The following is a 22,413-nucleotide window of genomic DNA, read 5'->3' on the forward strand; positions in this document are numbered from 1 at the left end:
GGTGAAAAAGTCTCAAAATCCAGTCAATTATTCACTAGGCCTATACAGAAAGTGAAAGTAAAAACTGATGAGATTTCGGCGCATATTCTCTCAGAGACAACGAGAGATAAATCCTTTTTCAACAAATGATGACTGACTGTAAAAAGTCGAAATGCTAAATATCATGCTTAATATCGCTGATGGTTTTGACGAAGCAACCCAGCACGGGGGTTTATCGCGCATATCATATAATGTGAGCAGTCAAGTCACAGCTTGACACCGTGTCCTAACTACACTTTTCCATGTTAATCAGAGTGTTTGTCCTAACCAGCCGCGACGGCGACACGCGACGATTCTATTTTAGAAACTATTTTTCTGCGACGTCGCGCTGGAACAACAAACACAAAGTGTGGCAATGATAATCTCAAGTACTGTTTATGTGCTTTATTTAATGTTAAAAGCGTGAAATGTGCCTTTGAATATCATTTAGTGTTCCAGCGTTGTAGCTGTAAAAGCAACAATGGATATAATTCACCTCAGATCTTGAAATTATACAAATTAAAACAGGAACGTTAAAAAGTGTATTATTTGACAAAGATTGTTTTAGTAACTCAGTAGCCTATGTATTTTTTAAATGGTGTGATATTTGTGAATTCGATTATGTAGCTTAACCATTTTCTTGCGAGTGCAGTGCAGTCAAGATTACTCTCTAGTGCTGTGCACTTGCCGCGAGACTCCGCCCACAGGCTGTTCTTATTGGCTATGATTTTTGATTGACGTTGTGGCGTCTCACAGTCTCGTCGCGTCTAGTGTGGACAGATTATCGGTGCGGATCCACTTGTCCGTGCGACACTTCTGTCGCGCCGCACTCAACTATATGCCTATGGGTGACGTCAATCGACTTTAACGTGCTCGCAAAGCATTCTGGAAAGGCGGCGCTTCATTTGGAAAAATGCTGCACGTCAAAACACTGGCCGATGCCCATCTTTATGCAAATGAATTCCGTTGAATGCGACGCGACTATAGAAGTAGAGCATATGGAGACGGAGCATATGGAGACGTCCTCACTGCAGAACATGAAATCCAGGGGGAGGAGTTGGATCCAGATCCAACTCCCACCTTATATATACCTAAACTTACCCATCTCCACCCCCTGATCCCTAAACCCCCCCCCTAAACCTACCAATCTCCACCCCTTATATCTGGATCCAACTCTGCCCCCTGGATCTCGTGTATGCAGTGAGGTGCTACTGACATTTCCCGCTCGGTGAAAACCACGCCCATAGCGGTAAACGCCCTTCAACGTACAAATGTGGGGAGGCGTTGCGACACCACGCAACAGTCGTGTCGCAAAACTGCCTGTCGCTGGAATCTTATCGCGTCGCGTGTAGTTAGGACACGGTGTGACGATTGAGGAGTTACGTCACAATGTTTTCACTCAGCGTTGCATTTCGGGAAGGTCGCCATATTGGAAGGATACTCTATCCATTGCCATGGTTACTTCGACAGCGAGAAAGAGAGAAATAGCGACAGAGAGAGAAAGAGCAGCATTTGTTTGCATTTTGCGATATGGAGCTAGCCTAGAAATCTAGACACACCCTAGCGGCAGCCAAATTTATTTTGCAGCCAGGGTAGTCTAGCAACTCTCCATTGACTTTCGGAGCAGTAAAAACCTAAATTGGGTCAGGCCAGTCACATCATGTATAGAGTAGGCGGGGCGGGCTTAACATAATGACGACAGAGTTGTGACGGTTCCCTGCTACTTGAAAACAAAGAAGAGCTGCTGCTGGCGAACAGTCTTTCGAATCGGCTTTGGCCGCGACACTGGAGGACTTGGAGTTAAGTTTTTATTTGAGAAAAGAGCAAAGAACGGCACTGAAGTCATTCTTAAAAAAGGAAGATGTGTTCGTAGTTTTGCCGGCCAGATTCAAAAGTTGAATCTATCAACTAACGTTAGCTCCGCTGTTGGGAAAATGCTCTGGTTGGTTGAAGCGCTGTCCTATTGCGTGCTGAGGGAATTTGAAAGACAGCCGTTTATCCCGCCCCTCGGATTGAGCCGTGTCTATGGAGAGTTGCCAGTTGCCAGGCTAATATGGAGCAGTTTCTTGGGAATAAATGGAGAAGAAGCAAAAGGAAAGGGGATCTATCATGAGAGACTAAATAACAACGCCAGGCATTTAGCTGATCCTGGTAAACACTCATTGTCACAGTTGTAAACACAACGGCTTTCTTGTTCGACGAGAGGTTTTGGCGTCACGGCATTTGTTTCCAGGCGGACCGATAAAGAACGCGGCACACACGTCTCCCGGACATCTTGTAGAATTCAATCAGATCACGACTTCGAAACTCCTGAAGTGTTTCTAGAAAAGTGTGCCATATGCATCAGACGGTTCGTGGGCGTCACTGAGGCTGAGACTACCCCTGAATACTGCACGAAATCCTCCTACATTTCTGTTTTCTATAGCCTACTGAATGGTTAACTATTTTTATTCAGTAATTAAATGAACACAAAGGACATAAATCTTATAACAAGGGGATGTATCATTAGAGAAAAATAAATAACAGGCTACAGCTGATCCAAAAGTAGTAATAGAAAAGTCAATATTTTTTTGTATTATATGCTATAATATTTTCTGAAGATTAGATCCACTGTAAACAAATATCTTTGCTTTATCAAAGTGTTTTCCCCATCATACAGACAGAGTTTAATGCATTAACCAACTCTTTATTACCACATTCAATGGGTTTGAAAACCCCTGCCTATGTTGCTGTCAGGTGATGAATGAACGACTCGAACCTAAAGACTCAGAGACTTTTTAGTTTATGAAACTTGTATTAGTGGCATCCGAGAGTGGTTTCGCTCCGTGGAAAGCCATATATTGAATAATTATCATGAACTGTGTGTTCACTCCGGGAACGACCATATAATGTTTTTTTTCGTTACAGATCGGCAGAATGTCTCGCACAGCTGTTTGTTTGATATTGAGCATTCTATTTGGGTAAGTAGCATTAAAGATAGCATAGCATTACACATAGCTTTTGCATAACTGTTTTTTTATTTTTTTTATTTTATATTTTTATATATATTTCTCAGTTGCATCATATAACAAGTGTTTTCGCTTCCGCTCTTCTCGTTTGATGTTCTGTACTGGTTCCTGGTGCTTCTATCAACAGTGAGCTGAGGCTTTAGCACTAAAAAAAATTCTTGTTCTTCTGGTCAAAAACCATTATAGGATTAGTGCACCAAGAGTGTTCTCGCTTGGGCTTCAGTACTGTTGTGGCCGTATGGAACAACTAAAGGCTGATTTATACTTGGATTTATACTTTGGACCTACGCCGTATCCTCTGCTGTAGACTACGCGTCTGTTTTCATTTATACTTCTGCATCGTTGTTCGTGTTGACGTGCAATTACACATGCAGAGGGAGCATGTGAAAACCGAGGGAGGGGTTCTGGCAGACCAATCACAGCGCTTGCGGTAGGTACGCGTAGAATTGACGTGTTGTTACATTTTTGTGAAGTGCACTTCAGGGTACACCGTTGGCTACGCGTGCTACACACAGCCTATGACGTAGCTACAGCGTGAGTTCAACACAGAAGTACAAATTGGTCCAGTGGCACAGCAAATCTGGCCAGAACTTCTACTTTATGTCTTTCCCCCGACCCCCCTAACTCTCCCAACTGTCAACAGGATACTTCAGGGGCACCACAGGAAGCACCTAGTGGCACCGAACTGCCCATGGAGACTATGGTTCCCAATGTTATGCAGGCTTCTCAATAGGGAGCCCTGGAGCCAGGAGACCGGACCTTCTCCTTCAACTGCAGAGGCAGATTTGGCACCCAAGCCCAGATCGGCTACAGCTGTCTGGCTGCTGAGGAGCCAGAAGTAGTGTTGAGGTCTTGTGATATAAAGGTGCAAAATACAATCCTGAATTCGAGAGCACCTTCCACCAGGAATATCTATGTTTGTAGGTCGAAGCTTTTCACTGATTGGTGTACACTAAGAGGGTTGATTCCAGAGCACTGCCCTGTGCCAATGGTATTATGTAAGGCACCCTCTACCCTAAAGATATATGTGGCTGCAAATTTCTGCTTGTAAAGGTAAATGATCAACCATTAGGGTCCCATATTCTAATCACTCGCTTTCTTAAAGCTGCTCAGACTGTTAGGGTGCCCTCATGGGACCTCAGTCTGGTTTTAAAGTCCCCCTGTAGCCCCTCATTTAGTATACATGGTTTTATGAATATGCAAATGATCCCCGCCTCCACTCACTCACTCAGCTCAGAGATCCACTCGTTGACGATCACACGTTGATCTGATTGTTTACAAGGTACAGTAGTTTGTGACGTCAGAAACACCGGCATGTTTTTGAGACTGTCTTTGGTTCACTGCAGTTTTAAGGAGAAAATACTCAGCAATAGGCCTTTATCGCAACACAATATAACGCCAGAAGTAGCCGCGAAAAATTAAATATTTTATTTATATATTTTAATTAAATTGTTATAACCAATTGACCTTTCGCCGGCCCCTCCCCCAAAACGGCCATTGTCCAATCACACATCATAGCAACCGTTACTATGTGAGCAGGTCCGACAAACATTAGCAAGATGGTGAAGCGTGCGCCCATGGCGTTTGTAAATCGGACTACATACCCCGAGAGATTGTCTGGAGGAGTTGTGTTCTTTCCATTCCCAAAGCCGAAAACACAACGTGAGCGGTGCCTACAATGGATAAAACAGTGTGGACGGCCCCAATCCCAGTTAAATGTGTCGAACATTACGAGGCATAAATACGTCTGCTGGCTGTGGTATCGATGGCTAACAGTTACTTAAAGTTTTTTTTGTTTTGTTTTTCTGATCTGAAAAACTCCTATCTGTAACTCAAAAAACATAATATTGTCTGAACCGCGAGTTTTATGATCCGTTGCCCCACTAATAAATATTATGGTCTCAACCGCGATTTTTGTGATCTGTTGTCCCCCTAATAAATATTATGGTAAGTTAAGTGCATTATGAAAGACAATCAATGAAAGTTATTTAGATGCAAATTAAGGCTATGTCTGGTTAAACAGTTATTGTGTGATTTCGTTTATTGTGCTTTGTCAACTTGAAGCATGAATTTGAGAAAGAAAACAATTTTTGGAATAAAATGCACCACATTTGTCAATGATATAGGCCTAAGTTATAGCTAAAAGATTGTAAAAGCTTTCAGTTCACCTGCCTAATTGTAGTTGAAAAGTCAAATTAAGCTTGATTAATGATATACTGTGACTGATCAAACAAACTACAGCATCGGGAATATAACTCCCATGTGTTTTGCAGCATTTAAAATTTTAGTCGTGTTATGCGAAAAAACACACATAAGAAATTGTTGCTGACAGCACATTTATTTTCAGATTCTTTCACACAAAAACACAACAGTAAGTGTCTTACAATGCTTTTAAACACTTGTTTCCTTGTTCTTTGTCATAATCACAAATGATGTGTATGAACACCGGTAACGTTAAGCATTAGCCTCGATAGAGACGTAGATAGTAGTCGTGTCTCCTTCATTGCGTATTTTTATATTATAATATATCCCTCCACTGCATACTGTAACCCTTTTTGCCTCAATCTGGAGGATATCGCGGAGGTATTGCTCCAAAAAAGGTCACTGACACGCACGGGTATACCTCTTTCCGTCATGGCAATCTGTCGCGCTGGTCGTGTTTGACCATTTGTTTGTCGGACGTAGCAACAGTAACTAAGGGGGGCGGGGCTCGGCGAAAGGTCAATTATTTAAAATGTAATGATTTAAGCAAAACTTTCTTCAAAGGTTAAAGGGTTAGTTCACCCAAAAATGAAAATTCTGTCAGTAATTACTCACCCTCATGTTGTTCCAACCATGTAAGTCTTTCGTTCATCTTCGGAACACAAATTAAGATATTTTTGATGAAATCTGACAGAATTCTGACTCTTCCATAGGCTTCCAGAGTGACCGAAATTCGCCGACCCAGAATAGTTATTAAAAACATCGTTAATATAGTCCAAGTGACTCCAGTGGCTCAATCTTAAGTATATCAAGCGATGAGAATACTTTTTGTGCGCAAAAACAAACAAAAATACCGACTTTATTCCACTATTCAATTCCTTCTCTCTGGGCCTCGTAGTGTTTTTGCGTAGCCCGTCTGTGTTGCACGTCACCACGTAGGCTCATGTGTGTGATGCGTGATGACGTGCAACACAGACGGGCTACGCAAAAACACTACGAGGCCCAGAGAGAAGGAATTGAATAGTGGAATAAAGTCGGTATTTTTGTTTGTTTTTGCGCACAAAAAGTATTCTCATCGCTTGATATACTTAAGATTGAGCCACTGGAGTCACTTGGACTATTTTAACGATGTTTTTAATAACTATTCTGGGTCGGCGAGTTTCGGTCACTCTGGAAGCCTATGGAAGAGTCAGAATTCTGTCAGATTTCATCAAAAATATCTTAATTTGTGTTCCGAAGATGAACGAAAGACTTACATGGTTGGAACAACATGAGGGTGAGTAATTACTGACAGAATTTTCATTTTTGGGTGAACTAACCCTTTAAAACCAAACTTTTATTTTGACGGGTTGCTGTGTAGACCTTTGAGTCTCTCTGTGTTTTATGATATGATAGTTTTTCTCAAATAAAGCTAAAATGCTGCTGAAGTGACTCTCAGAGCAGCTGTGTTAATGAAGTGCATTAATGTCCTCATATACGTTAGGCTGAAAACATCGCGAGCGTCATGCGTGCCTCAGTGTGTGTGGTAGGCTAAATGAAACAGCGCGTCTGTGCCATTCATTCACAGAGACACACAGAACATGCATGATTCCTATTTAAATAGTCTTTATGCGGTTTAATATTGACAGACACTGGTCTATATCGCGATTTTATTTAAGTTTACTGACCTACTTTTCATCTAAAGGTGTAACCACCGGAACTGCGAGTGGCCGACACTGCTTGGCGATTTCGAACGTTCCGAAACCAGAAAATGAGATAAAGGCCTATGGTGTCGACTTGAAGTTACACATGGTTTGTCTTAAAACTTATTAAAAACACCATAAAGACATGTAATAAACAATAAGAGCTGGATTTTCACCTCAGAGGGACTTTAAGAACACTTATGTTTTTGGAACAGCAGAAATACTGTATTGGTTTCCTCTGTAAACAAAGCAGCGCTGCGCTTATAAACACTGTAACATATTTTATTAGGCATTATTAGTTGGAACTTTGATCAGCCAAACATCCAAAACCTCCAAACATCATTGAATTTGCACTTCCTGGCACTGAGCTAGTTAAATATCTCCACGCTTCTCATGGGTTCATCATGTAGGCTGCCTGTGATCACGATCCATCCGCTCATGCCGCTTTTCTCCTGCCTTCACCAATCAGTAGCGCTGTTTCGTCCTGGCTTTGGCATAAAGGCCAATTTTTGTAATTGCACCATTCTACTCTAACAATTTAGTTTAATTCAAGCACTTTCAAAGACCTATCTTTGTTTTCACAGACTTTCCCAGCCTTGAATCCGTGTCTGAAACTGAAATACTTTCAAGGAGCGTGGGAACCCTCACTTCTTCCAAACAAATGAAAAAATCTTACCAACCCCAAACTTTTGTTAATATAACGCCACAATTCCAACTCGTCATACTAAAGTTTGGTTGCATCTTATAATAGTATTATGGGCCAGTAATTCCTTCACATAAACGGCAGCAGGTCTTGAAGAGTTGTCGGACCATCACAAAAAATGTATATCTCCAGATTCTGTCCTGTTTAATTACTGTCGCACTTGCTCATTTAAACAGAGTCGGTGCTTACGGCAGCACATCAGTCATGATGAAGCCACAGATTAAGATCCATAATACAGACATGAGTGAGGAGTTGCAGCAGGAGGCTCTTCAGTTCGCTTTTCTGGCTTTGAATCTGTATGAAAAGCACAGTGACATAGCTCGCTACATCGTAAAGGTTGGTTCTCTAGAGTTGTACTGTGAGACTGAATGTCTCAGTGAAATGCAGTTGTTTCAGTATTGTGAAAATGTGCTGTTTTTTTGTTTTGTTTTTTTGGTCAGGAGCTTGATGGTGGAGATTGAGAGTTTTTTGTTGATGTGAGTTTGTGGAACATTAATACTGTCTTTCTTTATAGGAATTTGAGAAGAGGCAATGGGGCACCTGGATCTGCATTGTGGGAGACTATGCAGGCTATGTGCAATATAGATGGAACAGTTACATCAACTTCTCTTTTGGCAACTTAAGCATTACGCTCTTCAGAAGTGCCTGAGGGTCAGCAATGGTTCAAAAAAGCTTATTTTAGCCAACCAAATAATAAACATGCTGCTTCAGCTCGTGGTTCATGTGTCTTTCTGCTGTGAAATCTGCACTGATTTGTATGAAGTAGGTAAACATAAGAATACCTTCTGTATTGTTATAATATTTCAAGATGAACACTTAGTTTATTTGATTATCCAAGTTCAAAGTTTATTATAAGCCCAAAGGGTAATTTCTGGTGCAACATAAAATTTGTAAACATGAAGTACAAAACACACAGTAAACACCAGAAACAGCACACAACATCTTATAAGTTTAAAAGCCAAAGCAGAAGGAATCATGTTAAAGTCACGGGACAGTGGATGAGATGAATCTGCAAGAGTAGATCTAGCTTTCTGTAAAACAAACCGTTCAAAAATGTTTGATAACCCGCTCTGCTTAATGCCGATAATATGGAAGTAAAATAATGACAAATGTTTTTGAAACAAAAAAGCTTGTTGAATTGCACTACTTCGAAAAAATATGCATTGCATTAACCCTGCTTGCATTTTAAAGCATTGTATTTTCAGGGCTTGCATTTTTATGGGCTGAAATTCAACATGGTTGTATATTTAAGCTGTGAATATTTAAATTCAAAACATTTCACACACATTGTTTTCATTATTAAAAATTCAATAATCCATATTCACCTTTCAGATTTCACTTCCAAACGTTCATTCTGTTTAAAAATACAACCTATAATATTCAACTGGCAATTTTCGGTCCATTTTATTTCGCTTTACAAATTCGCTTCCACAAATTCAGTGGTTCAAATTCGACAGAAAATTCAACATTTGACATCCAGGAACGGCAGGAATAACAGTAGATTGCCGATTGATGATCCTCATAGCTGTTAGTCGGTCTCGCCAGCAGGGGGTGCAAGCGGCTGTTGACGAAGAAAACTATGGAGCAACGGGTGAGAGACTCATTCATTCGCTCGAGATTCTGGCCCTGTCCCAAATGGCACCCTAAGCACTCGTTGTCTTCCTACGAGTCTGCACTTTCGTGAATCGTGACGTAATGCCACTTTGACTGTCGGGCTCGTTGTCTTCCTACGAGTCTGCACTTTCGTGAATCGTGACGTAATGCCACTTTGACTGTCGGGCTCGTTGTCTTCCTACGAGTCTGCACTTTCGTGAATCGTGACGTAATGCCACTTTGACTGTCGGGAAGAAGTCTGCTGCGAGTCCGCATCAGTGCAGGCTCAGCAAAAGTGTGCATCGAGGACGCATATCGACCGCTCGCGAGCACCCTTCTGAGGCCTAAAATGACAAATGGGACATCCTAACGGACACACGCACGCGGCAGCCATTGTAAGTACACAAGACCGAAAGTGCATATTAAGTGTGCCATTTGGGACAGGGCCTATATCTGTTGTAAGTGAAGTCACATGACCTCTGTTTCACACAGGTTGGAGAGCCTCTGTAGATTCCTCTCAAGATTCCATGTACGATGTCGCGTTTTCATTGGTCAGTCGTTGAATCCTATTTCTGATTGGTTGTTGCTGTTTTGACAGCGTTTATGCCAAGAGCAAAGAGAAAGAAATCGAAGAGAAGAGTACTTAGGCATGCGCGAAAGCACGGGACACAGTCTAAGCACATACATGCTTACTTTAAGCGAAGAGGAGAGATTCGCGATTGCACTGAACACGTTTTAAGTGCAGGCATATTCTCTGAGCGAGCCCAGAGAAAATTCTTACAAGAGCAGCGTGTATCTGAGAGCGCACGCGGCAGAGAGATTCGCGCTCGCGCATTATATTAATGTACTTTCGCGCTACAATATTGCACTCTCGACATTTGACAGGAAAATAACGCCATATGTTTGAGATGAGCAAAATCTGCGCAGAACCGATCACCGGTGATCAGCGCGAGATGCATGCCGGTTAGAAATGTGTCCGAGTGCGGTCCGCCTTGCTCTGATGTCATGCTGACGTATGTCAAAAATCTCTCGCGAGCGCAAGGCGGACGTGTCGAATTCTGCAGTCGGGCGCATTTTGCTCTCCACCGACTGCGCTGATCAAAAGCACGATGGGAAACGACTTGCTGACGACACAGCTTAATGCTCATTGGTTTAAACAACTGTGATGTAGGCTATTGTTCTCTTTTAAAATGTTTGATTTTAAAACTCTAATATCATGTTTTATGTGTAGCCGATATGTTATGTGTGAATATTCCCAAACTATCTGACACAGCGATATCTTTGGGTTATGCAATTTCATTTTTATAAAAAAATAAAATAAATAAAAACATATGTCTGTATTAAAGAAAAAATTATTGATAAACATGTAGGCTATTTGGAATGGAATTAAATAACAAGTACTTTGGGTGTCTTGTTCATTTTATTTACTTTCATATAAAAGCAACAGAACTTGAATTACATCCAGTTTATTACGCATCTCAAACAAGCCTAATTTCTAGTGAAGCCCCGTATCAGGGTGTGTATTGGTTTACTAGAGTCACGTGATCGACGACAAATGAAGCCTCACTTTCTGTCCAATCACGTGCGCGTTTCGCTTTGGGTGTCAGAAGGCTCGAAACCCCAGATCTTAATAGGCCTATTTAACGAGTCATTAGGCTTGTTTGAGATGCGCCTTGCCTCGCCTGAAATGTACGCGAGAGTAGGCGGCTGCAGTGAGAGGAGGAGTGAAAAAAGCGCAGGCAAGACGGACAGTTCTCTCTTCTCGCAGTGGATCTGACACCTGTGAGATCAAAGGCGGATATTAGCGGTGTTGCTAATAAACTGGATGGAATTTAAGTTCTGTTGCTTTTATATGAAAATAAATATAATGAACAAGACACCCAAAGTAGCCTACTTATTTAATTCCATTCCAAATACATGTTTATCAGTCTTTTTTTCTTTAATACAGACATGTGTTTTTTTTGTTTTTTTAATAAAAATTACATTGCATAACCCATAGAGATCGCACTGTTAGATAGTTTGGGAATATTCACACATAACGTTTACACATAAAACATGATATCGGAGTTTTAAAATCAAACATTTTAAAAGAGAACAATTACATCACGGTTGTTTAAACCAATGAACATTAAGCTGTGTCATCAGTAAGTCGTTTCCCATCATGCTTTTGATCAGCGCAGTCGGTGGAGAGCAACTGCGCTCGACTGCAGAATCCGACAGGTGTGCCTTGCGCTCGCGAGAGATTTTTGACATACGTCAGCATGACATCAGAGCAAGGCGGACCGCACTCGGACACATTTCTAACCGGCATGCATCTTGCGCTGATCACCGGTGATCGATTCTGCGCAGATTTTGCTCATCTCAAACAAGCCTATTGTTGACTCAGTCTGGGGTGCGTTTCCCGAAAGCATCGTTAGCCAACTATGGTCGCAAGTTCATCGCAATGTCCATTGAACTCTATTGGTAACGACGGAACTTGCGACCATGGTTGGCCAACGATGCTTTCGGGAAACGCACCCCTGGTTGATGGGTTTGTGAGGAGAGAAAATTGATTTATTTAATGAACAAATAAAACCCAAACATGTAAGGCTTTTATTTGTACACATAACATTGAAACTATGGAGTGTGTTGTGGTTGCTTCATCCAAAGATATCATATAAAGGTTGATATAAAGGCCTTTATATGATATCTATGGCTTCATCTGCCAGAGCTTCTAACACATTTATTTTAAAGAAGCACCAGATGGCGCTGTTCTCGACACTCTCGAAGCTTTGAATCTTTTCCCCGAACAGTCAGGGGAAAGCCTCAGTGAGAATCACGAGGCTTCATTTCCCCATCCCTAGTGCTGAGTGCAAGAATCAGAATTTCATCTTACTTTTATGCCATATAAATACTGTATCAGCATCTGCAGCAAATTGCATATTATTGCTCAGTTTGAGTCTTTGAACAAATCTGAGCTGTTTTTTCTCCTCCTCGAGTATGAGCTCAATATTCTCACAGAGTATAGTGCATATAATAATTGAGCAATAAAATAATTAAGTTATAAAATATTATTACATGCGTAGGCCTATATAAATGTATAATAAAAGTGTATTTATTTATATAAATATTATTAAAATATTATTACAATTTAAAATAATGGTTTTCTATTTTAATATACTTTAAAATTCCCACACATCAGTTCAGGTCTGTTTTGTGATTGCCCGGGTATGTTTTTCTGATGTGTTGTTGAAGCTTGAGCGTAACTCAGCTTCCGGAACGATTACGTGTTTCCAGTTATTGTGTGAAAGCGAAAGGTATTCCCAGTTACTGTGTGAAAGCGAAAGGTATTCCCAGTTATTGTGCAAGAGAAAAAGTATCAGACAATCTACTCTCTTCGCTATAACGGATTTTAATATTTAACGGACAAATATTACATTTGCCGACGTTACGAGACTCGTGGAGGAAAACTCCGTCACCAAAAAGAAAAAAATCAATAAAGGATATACATTTTTCCTCGAGGAATTTGTCCATCATTATCAAGGTAAGTAGAGAGCGATCAGGCTAACTGTTACTGAACTGTTAACTAGAATGACACGTCATTAGTGTCCAACATATCAACACCAGTTTGTATCTCTGGTACCAATTTCTAAGAGTTACAGCTCATGAATAGTTAGCTTGTCAGTCAGCAGTCATGCCATGTTATTGGTTATCTATTTCTGATAAGAGAGCGTAGGTTTGATTTTGAAATGGTGGGACGGGGACATCCCATGAAGCTGAGCTGCGTCTGTCATTAAAGGGACAGTTCACCCAAAAATGAACATTCTGTCATCATTTACTCTCCCTCAAGTTGTTTTAAACCTCTATGAATTTCTTTCTTCTTCTGAACACAAAAGAAGATATTTTGAAGAATGTTCAATCCACTGGTTGACGATCACACGTTGATCTGATTGGTTACAAGGTAGTTTGTGACGTCAGAAACACCAGCGATTTCAAAGTGTGTTTTTGAGACTGTCTTTGGTTCACTGCAGTTTTAAGGAGGAAATACTCAGCAATGGTGTCGACTTATCACTCTCAGAAAAAAAGGTACAAAAGCTGTCACTGGGACAGTACCCTTCAAAAGGGTTCTAATATGTGCCATATAGGCACTAATATGTACACGTTTGGTACCAATATGTACCTTTGAGGAACTTATATGCACTCTTTAGGTATACAAAGGTGTACCTTTTGAAAAGGTACCGCCACAGTGACAGCTTTTGTACCTTTTTTTCTGAGAGTGATGAATTTACACATGGTTTGTCTTAAAAACACCATAAAGACATGTAAACTTTAAGAGCTAGATTTTCACCACAGGGGGACTTTAAGAACACTTACGCTTTTGGAAGAGCAGAAATACTGTATTAGTTTCCTCCTTAAACAAAGCAGCGCTGCGCTTATAAACACTAACATATTTTATTAGGCATTATTCGTTGGAACTTTGATTAGCCATTTTTATGAACCAAACATCATTGAATTTGCTCTTCCTGGCACTGAGCTAGTTAAATATCTCCACGCTTCTCCCGTGTTCATCATGTAGGCTGCCTGCACCTGATCATGATCCGTCCGCTCATGCCGCTTTTCTCCTGCCTTCACCAATCAGTAGCGCTGTTTCGTTCTGGCTTCGGCATAAAGGCCAATTTTTGTAATTGCACCATTCTACTCTAACAATTTAGTTTAAGTTTAATTCAAGCACTTTCAAAGACCTATCTTTGTTTTCACAGACTTTTCCAGCCTTGAATCCATGTATCTGAAATACTTTCAAGAAGCGTGGGAACCCTCACTTAAATCTTACCGACCCCAAACTTTTGTTAATATAACTCCACAATTCCAACTCGTCACACTAAAGTTTGGTTGCATCTTATAATAGTATTATGGGCCAGTAATTCCTTCACATAAACGGCAGCAGGTCTTGAAGAGTTGTCGGACCATCACAAAAAATGTATATCTCCAGATTCTGTCCTGTTTAATTACTGTCGCATTTGCTCATTTAAACAGAGTCGGTGCTTACAGCAACACATCAATCATGGGGAAGCCAGAGATTAAGACCCATACAGCAGACATGAGTTATGAGTTGCAGCAGGACGCTCTTCAGGTCGCTTCTCTGGCTTATAATCGGTATGAGGAGCACAGTGACATGGCTGAATACATCAAAAAGGTTGGTTTTCTAGAGTTGTACTGTGAGACTGAATGTCTCAGTGAAATGCAGTTGTTTCAGTATTATGAAAATGTGCTGTTTTTTGGTCAGGAGTTTGATGGTGGAGATTGAGAGTTTTTTGTTGATGTGAGTTTGTGGAACATTAATACTGTGTCTTTCTATATAGGAATTTGATAAGAGGCAAGGGGGGACCTGGAACTGCATTGTGGGGAACTGTGCTCTCTATGTGACTCATAAAACAAACAGTTACATCAACTTCTCTGTTGGCAACACAAACATTACGCTCTTCAAAAGTGCCTGAGGGTCAGCAATGGTTCAAAAAAGCTTATTTTATCCAACCAAATAATAAAACCTGCTCCTTCAGCTCGTGGTTCATGTGTCTTTCTGCTGTGAAATCTGCACTGATTTGTATGAAGTAGGTAAACATAAGAATACCTTCTGTATTGCTATAATATTATAAGATGAACACTTAGTTTATTTGATTATCCAAGTTCAAGTTCAAAGTTTATTATAAGCCCAAAGGGTAATTTTTGGTGCAGCATAAAATTTGTAAACATGTACAAAACACACAGTAAACAACAGAAACAGCACACAACATCTTATCAGTTTAAAAGCCAAAGCAGAAGGAATCATGTTAAAGTCACGGGACAGTGGATGAGATGAATCTGCAAGAGTAGATCTGTCATGCTGATAGAACGAGGAAGCAATAGCAGGTGCAATAAACTCTTTATTGGATACAATGAAGAACATATAAGGCAAACTAACACTGGCGGGTGGCGCAGGGACCTCGATGGTCGAACACGGTGAGTCTGAGCTGGTGCAGAGTGACGTGAAGGTGATGGTGATCTCCGGCGTGAACAACGAACTCTACAATGAACAGGAAACCAGAAACGAACACCACACGATCACAGGACGAGGAACAGGAACACCAGACAGCAAGACATCAAACAACGATCTGACAATGGAGAGGAGAAAACGGTGAGTATTTAAGGAAATGATGATGAGTCGCAGCTGGCGCCGATCATGATTGCAGATTGATGAATGAGCATGATTGCTCTGGCCACACCCAATCCACGCGACACACACACATACACAAATAACAAACGCACGAGACAAAAAGGAAGCAATGCATTCGTAAACCGTGACAGTACCCCCCCTCCTAGGAACGCCTCCTGGCGTCCCCAGACTCCCTTACCTGTCGATTGTAATCATCAATAAGGGAGTGATCCAGAATGTCTCTCGTAGGTACCCAACTCCTCTCCTCCGAACCGTAACCTTCCCAGTCCACCAAGTACTGGACTCCGCGTCCCCTCCGCCTAGAGTCCAGAATACGATTTACCGAATAAGTAGGTTCCCCATCTACGAGACGCGGCGGGGGAGGAACCGGAACTGGCGGGTTAATCGCTGATCGAAACACAGGCTTAATCTTGGATACATGGAAAACGGGGTGAATTCTCCTGTACGCTGGAGGAAGGTTGAGGCGGATTGCCACCGGACTAATGATCTTGGTGACAGTGAACGGGCCAATGAATTTGGGTGCGAGCTTATTAGAGACGGAACGGAGAGGAATATTCTTAGTAGAAAGCCACACTTTTTGACCAACAACGTATACGGGAGGCTTCGACCGGTGGCGATCGGCTTTAGCCTTGGTGCGCGACCTCACCTGGAGTAGAGTCTCACGGGCTCTAGTCCAGGTGCGGTGACACCTCTGGACAAAGGCGTGAGCGGAGGGGGCCGCGACTTCGGACTCCAGACTGGGAAAGATAGGTGGCTGGTAACCTACACTACACTCAAACGGAGACAGGCCCGTGGATGACACTGGTAATGTATTGTGGGCGTACTCCACCATAGACAGTTGCTGACTCCAGGAAGAAGGATTCTTGGATACCAAACACCGCAACATTCTTTCCAGATCTTGGTTGGCTCTCTCGGTCTGACCATTGCTCTGGGGATGAAACCCTGAGGATAGACTGACAGTCGCGCCCAGTAGTTTACAAAACTCTTTCCAAAATTTGGACACAAATTGGGGTCCTCTGTCGGAAACCACGTCAATCGGGAGGCCATGTAAACGAAAGACGTGATCTACGACGGTCACCGCTGTCTCCTTGGCTGAGGGTAATTTGGGCAAGGGAATAAAGTGAGTCGCCTTCGAGAACCGGTCCACCACGGTTAAAACTACCGTGTTGCCCTGGGAGGGCGGGAGGGCGGTAATAAAATCTAGTGCGATATGGGACCAGGGTCTCGAAGGGACAGGCAGCGGTTGGAGTAACCCATCTGGGGGTCGATTGGAAGACTTACCAATGGCACAAACCGAGCAAGCCAAAACAAAACTGTGAATGTCCCGGGCCATAAGTGGCCACCAGAATCGTTGCTTAACCAGAAAACTAGTACGGGTCACTCCTGGATGACAGGCTACGTTGGAACAATGTCCCCACTGAATAACGTCTGACCGTAATCCCTCCGGCACAAATAAACGGTTCGGTGGGCAACCGACCGGGGGCGTTACCCCTTCTAAGGCCTTCTTGACCTTCGATTCGACCTCCCATGTGAGTGTGGAGACAAATAGGGTCTCGGGTAAAATGCACTCGGGAGTAACCAGGCGTTCGGAACGATCAAAAATGCGCGATAAAGAATCGGGTTTGATGTTTTTGGAACCCGGGCGGTACGAGAGAGTAAAATCAAAACGACCGAAAAAAAGTGCCCACCGAGCCTGCCTGGAGTTCAATCTTTTAGCGGACCTGATATATTCCAAATTCTTGTGATCGGTCCACACGATAAAAGGTACCCCCGACCCCTCTAACCAGTGACGCCATTCTTCCAATGCTAACTTGACTGCCAACAACTCTCTGTTACCAATGTCATAGTTACGTTCAGCTGGGGACAAGCGATGGGATAAAAACGCGCAGGGATGCATCTTCTCGTCCGTGGAAGAACGTTGGGACAACACTGCACCTACCCCCACCTCTGACGCGTCGACCTCCACCACGAACTGACGTGAGGAATCAGGGGCTATCAGAATTGGGGCCGAAACAAAGCGGTCCTTGAGTTTGGCAAACGCGGCCTGAGCCGCGTCTGACCACCTGAACGTAGTTCTGGGGGAGGTCAAGGCAGTCAGAGGCGCGGCTAGTTGGCTGAAATTACGAATAAAACGTCGGTAGAAGTTGGCGAATCCCAGAAACCTCTGCAGGGCCTTGCGGGAATCTGGGATTGGCCACTCCACCACAGCCTTAACCTTCTCAGGGTCCATACGTACTCCCTCAGACGAAATGATGTTCCCAAGAAATGGAACCGACTGTGCGTGGAACTCGCATTTCTCCGCCTTGACAAAAAGCCCATTCTCTAGCAACCTCTGAAGCACTCGTCGGACGTGCTGCACATGTTCCTGGAGAGAAGAAGAAAAAATCAATATGTCATCCAGGTAGACATATATGAACTGATCGACCATATCTCGCAGCACGTCATTGACGAGGGCCTGGAAGACTGCTGGGGAGTTGGACAACCCAAAGGGCATGACCAAATATTCAAAGTGACCCCTGGGGGTGTTAAAAGCAGTCTTCCATTCATCCCCCTCCCTGATGCGGACCAAATGATAAGCATTACGCAAGTCCAATTTCGTGAAGAGTGACGCTCCCTGCAACCTCTCGAAAGCTGAAGACATCAACGGCAAAGGATAAGTATTCTTTACCGTGATGTTGTTCAGCCCCCGGTAATCAATACAAGGTCGCAGAGATCCGTCCTTCTTCCCCACAAAAAAGAACCCCGCCCCCGCTGGAGAAGAGGAAGGGCGAATGAACTTCGTTGCTAGAGAATCAGAAATATATTTCTCCATGGCCTCCCTTTCTGGAGCAGAAAGTGAATATAACTTGCCCTTAGGCGGAGATTTACCTGGCAATAAATCTATGGCACAGTCGTAGGGACGATGCGGAGGCAGAGAAGCAGCTCGAGACTTACTGAACACCTCCTTCAGGTCGTGGTACTCCGCGGGCACGTTAGACAAATCCACTGCTTCCTCCTGTAACACAGACATAGGAACAGACGAACAGGCAGACAAAAGACAGGACTCATGTGCTCCACTCCGTAATGGACCTCCGGAGCCAGTCCACTTTAGGGTTGTGTTGAGTCAGCCAAGGATGTCCGAGTACTATGGGTGCAAGAGGTGAATCCATGATGTAGAATGACAGAGTCTCTGAGTGGTTACCAGATGTGATGAGGGTGATGGGACCAGTGGATAGTGAAATCATGGGAAGCTCTTGACCATTGAGTGCGTGAACTGAAATGTCATGTGGAAGTGACTGAAGGGGAATCTGAAGGTTGTGTGCGAGGGTGCAGTCCATAAAATTACCTTCCGCCCCGGAGTCCAACAGTGCTTGACAGTCGTGTTGGTGTGTCGACCATCTTAGTCTTACCGGGAGGAGGGTAGATGTCGATGAGGTCTTCTCGGCGGAGATCCCACCCGATAGTAGCCTCACTGTTACTATCGGGCGTGGCCTTTTACCGGACACGTGTTCGAAAAATGTCCAGCTCTGCCGCAGTAAAGGCAAAGGCCTTGGGACCTCCGCCTTTCCTTCTCCTCCCGGGAAAGCCGAGCTCGCCCTACCTGCATGGGCTCGGGATCGTTGGTAGGGCTGACCGCGTCCGTGCCGCTGGACCGCAGACTCTCCGCTCCTCCAAGAGCTCGACTGGAAAGGACGCGTCGCTCGACTCTTGACAGTCTAGCATCAACTCGTAGTGCTAACTCAATCAGTCCATCCAAGGTAGTGGGCAGGTCCAGGGCGTAGATCTCCCTCTGGACGCGGTCAGCCAGCCCATGCAGGAACATGTCCCACTGCGCCTCGTCGTTCCATTGGCACTCTGCCGCAAGAGTCCGGAATTCGATCGAATAGTCCGAAACTGACCTCTCTCCCTGGCGAAGTTCGGCGAGCACCCTCGCCGCCTCTCTTCCGGCGACCGCACGGTCAAAGACTCGCTTCATGGCGGCGGAGAGTGCCTGGAACGACTCGCAGCATGGGTCTTGGTTTTCCCACACCGCCGTTCCCCAAAGTGCCGCTCTCCCAGTCAGCAGTGAAAGGACAAATGCGACCTTGGATCGCTCATTGTTGAAGGTTCTCGGTTGCAGTGCAACGTGCATAGAACATCCAGTCAGGAACGATCGACAGAAACTGGGTTCTCCGGCATACCTCTCAGGTACAGGTAAGCGAGGTTCCGACTGGGAGAGAGGATCCGATGGTGTGGGAGGAACGGCCGGTGTGGGCGGCGCAGTGGGAGCTCGCAGTTGTTGGATTTGCTGGGTGAGCTCGGACACCTGCGCCACCAGAGCCTGAACCGCACGGCCAGTGTTGTTAAGCCCCTCCTCCTGAGCGTCCATGCGTTGAATGCTGCGGTTGATGAACGTCTCCATAGAAATCTGAGCTCCGCCCGCTGCTTCCATGCCTTGGTCAGATCGTTCTGTCATGCTGATAGAACGAGGAAGCAATAGCAGGTGCAATAAACTCTTTATTGGATACAATGAAGAACATATAAGGCAAACTAACACTGGCGGGTGGCGCAGGGACCTCGATGGTCGAACACGGTGAGTCTGAGCTGGTGCAGAGTGACGTGAAGGTGATGGTGATCTCCGGCGTGAACAACGAACTCTACAATGAACAGGAAACCAGAAACGAACACCACACGATCACAGGTTGTGGGAACAGGAACACCAGACAGCAAGACATCAAACAACGATCTGACAATGGAGAGGAGAAAACGGTGAGTATTTAAGGAAATGATGATGAGTCGCAGCTGGCGCCGATCATGATTGCAGATTGATGAATGAGCATGATTGCTCTGGCCACACCCAATCCACGCGACACACACACATACACAAATAACAAACGCACGAGACAAAAAGGAAGCAATGCATTCGTAAACCGTGACAAGATCTAGCTTTCTGTAAAACAAACCGTTCAGAAATGTTTGATAACCCGCTCTGCTTAATGCCCATAATCTTACACTGACAATGACATTCAATGATTTTCGATATATAGCAAAGTACAGATTCAATATAACATTAGTGAAGTGTTAGTTGAATCCATGTCAGTTTTATTTATTTATTCTCAAATATGATCATCAGGCTTTTGAGGAAGGTTTATTTGTTCATCTCTCAATTATCATTGTATTGCATTACATTATATTAAATATCTTACTAAGACATATTATTGGCAGATATTGATATATATTTTATGTCAGTATCTTAATACTGTTATAAAGATCTCATTGATTTACAAGAATCAGAATTTCATCTTACTTTTATGCCATATAAATACTGTATCAGCATCTGCAGCAAATTGCATATTATTGCTCAGTTTGAGTCTCTGAATAAATCTGAGCTGTTTTTCCCTCCTCGAGTATGAGCTCAATATTCTCACTATATAGAGTATATATTAGTGCTTATATAATAATTGAGCAATAAAAGAATTAAGCTATAAAATATTATTAAATGCGTATATAGATGTATAATAAAAGTGTATATAAATATTATTAACATATTACAATTTAAAATTATGTTTTTCTATTTTAATATACTTTAAACTCTAATTTATTCATGTGATCAAAGCTGAATTGTCAGCATCATTACTCCAGTCTTCAGTGTCACATGATCCTTCAGAAATCACTCTAATATGATGATTAATTTGATGATGAGCAGCATTTATTTAAAATAGAAATCTTTTGTAATAATATACACGTCAAAGGTTGGGGTCAGTAAATTTCTTTGAAAAGAAATTAATACTTTTATTCAGCAAAGTTGTGTTAAATTGATTAAAAAAAAGTGATAGTGTTATGGGAGAATAGTTAGAACAATTAAAGCCATGAAACATGGGAAATGTAGTCCAGGGTAATCTGTAATTTAGTGTGCATTGAAAAAGTCTTAATGGTGAACAAGGCGACCTCTGGTGGTGAATGGATGGAAACAGCGTAAAATGTGAAAAGATAGTAAAGATTTCTATTGTTAGAAAATATTTATGTTTTGAATAAATGCTGTTCTTTTTAACTTTTTTTTTTTATTCATCAGCGAATCCTGGAAAAAAAGAATCACGTGTTCCAAAAAAATATTAACCCTTTCATGCATGAATTATTATAACCTCAGTCAGGATTTTTTTCCTGTTTTTATTGCTCTTAGGGCATGAAAAACAAGAATTGATTTTTATTTTATTTTTTTACAAATTTTTCAAAGAGATCTTCAGATGTCCACTTGAGTGGACAGTATGCGGTTGGTTTAAACTGAACATATACTGTATTAAATATAAGACAATAATCAAACAGATAAAGTATGTGAATTTAACAAACTAATCAATACAATTATATCAAATCATGTGAAAACTAAAATATATACAAAAAATATAAATGCAAAATATTGCAAAGGCTTCATACAACTTCATACAAGTTGCACTTCGCGTATCTATGATATCAGAACATGAAGACGTGATTCCATCAGAATTTTCTACAGTCTGTCAAGGTACAACTGTGGAAACCACTTAGATGCTCCCTCCAGTGCACCAGAGTATGGAGATGTACCCTTATTAGCTGATCATTCTGATTATGTTCAAGATGGACATGCACATTTCTATCATAGCCCTCCTCTGAGAAAACCTAGCGATACGTTTTTTCAATCTCATCTGAAATGATCAGTGTTGGGGGTAACGCATTACAAGTAACATGCATAATGCATTCAGATTACTTTTTTGATGTTACAAGTAAAGAAACGCATTACAAGTAACATGCATACCTAATCAGATTACTTTTTGATGTAACGAGTAAAGAAATGCATTACAAGTAACATGCATTACGTAATCAGATTACTTTTTGATGTTATGAGTAAAAAAACGCATTACAATAACGCACATTACATAATCAGATTACTTTTTGATGTTATGAGAAAGGAAACGCATTACAAGTAACATGCATTATGTAATCAGATTACTTTTTGATGTTATGAGTAAAGAAACGCATTAAAAGTAACATGCATTACGTAATCAGATTACTTTTTGATGTTATGAG

The 22,413-nt window shown here is 42.4% G+C and overlaps 1 long non-coding RNA gene across 1 annotated transcript; it reads left to right on the plus strand.

Moving 5' to 3' along the window:
• Nucleotides 1-2,949: 2,949 nt before the first annotated feature.
• On the plus strand, nt 2,950-14,706 carry LOC307173480. Its single transcript, XR_013823862.1, has 3 exons — nt 2,950-2,978; nt 7,790-7,949; nt 14,546-14,706. It is a non-coding gene; the product is annotated as an uncharacterized lncRNA (long non-coding RNA).
• The last annotated feature ends 7,707 nt before the right edge of the window (nt 14,707-22,413 follow it).

This window comes from Squalius cephalus (genome assembly GCF_949319135.1).
Source record: "Squalius cephalus genome assembly, chromosome: 16".
Classification (NCBI taxonomy): Eukaryota; Metazoa; Chordata; class Actinopteri; order Cypriniformes; family Leuciscidae; genus Squalius; species Squalius cephalus.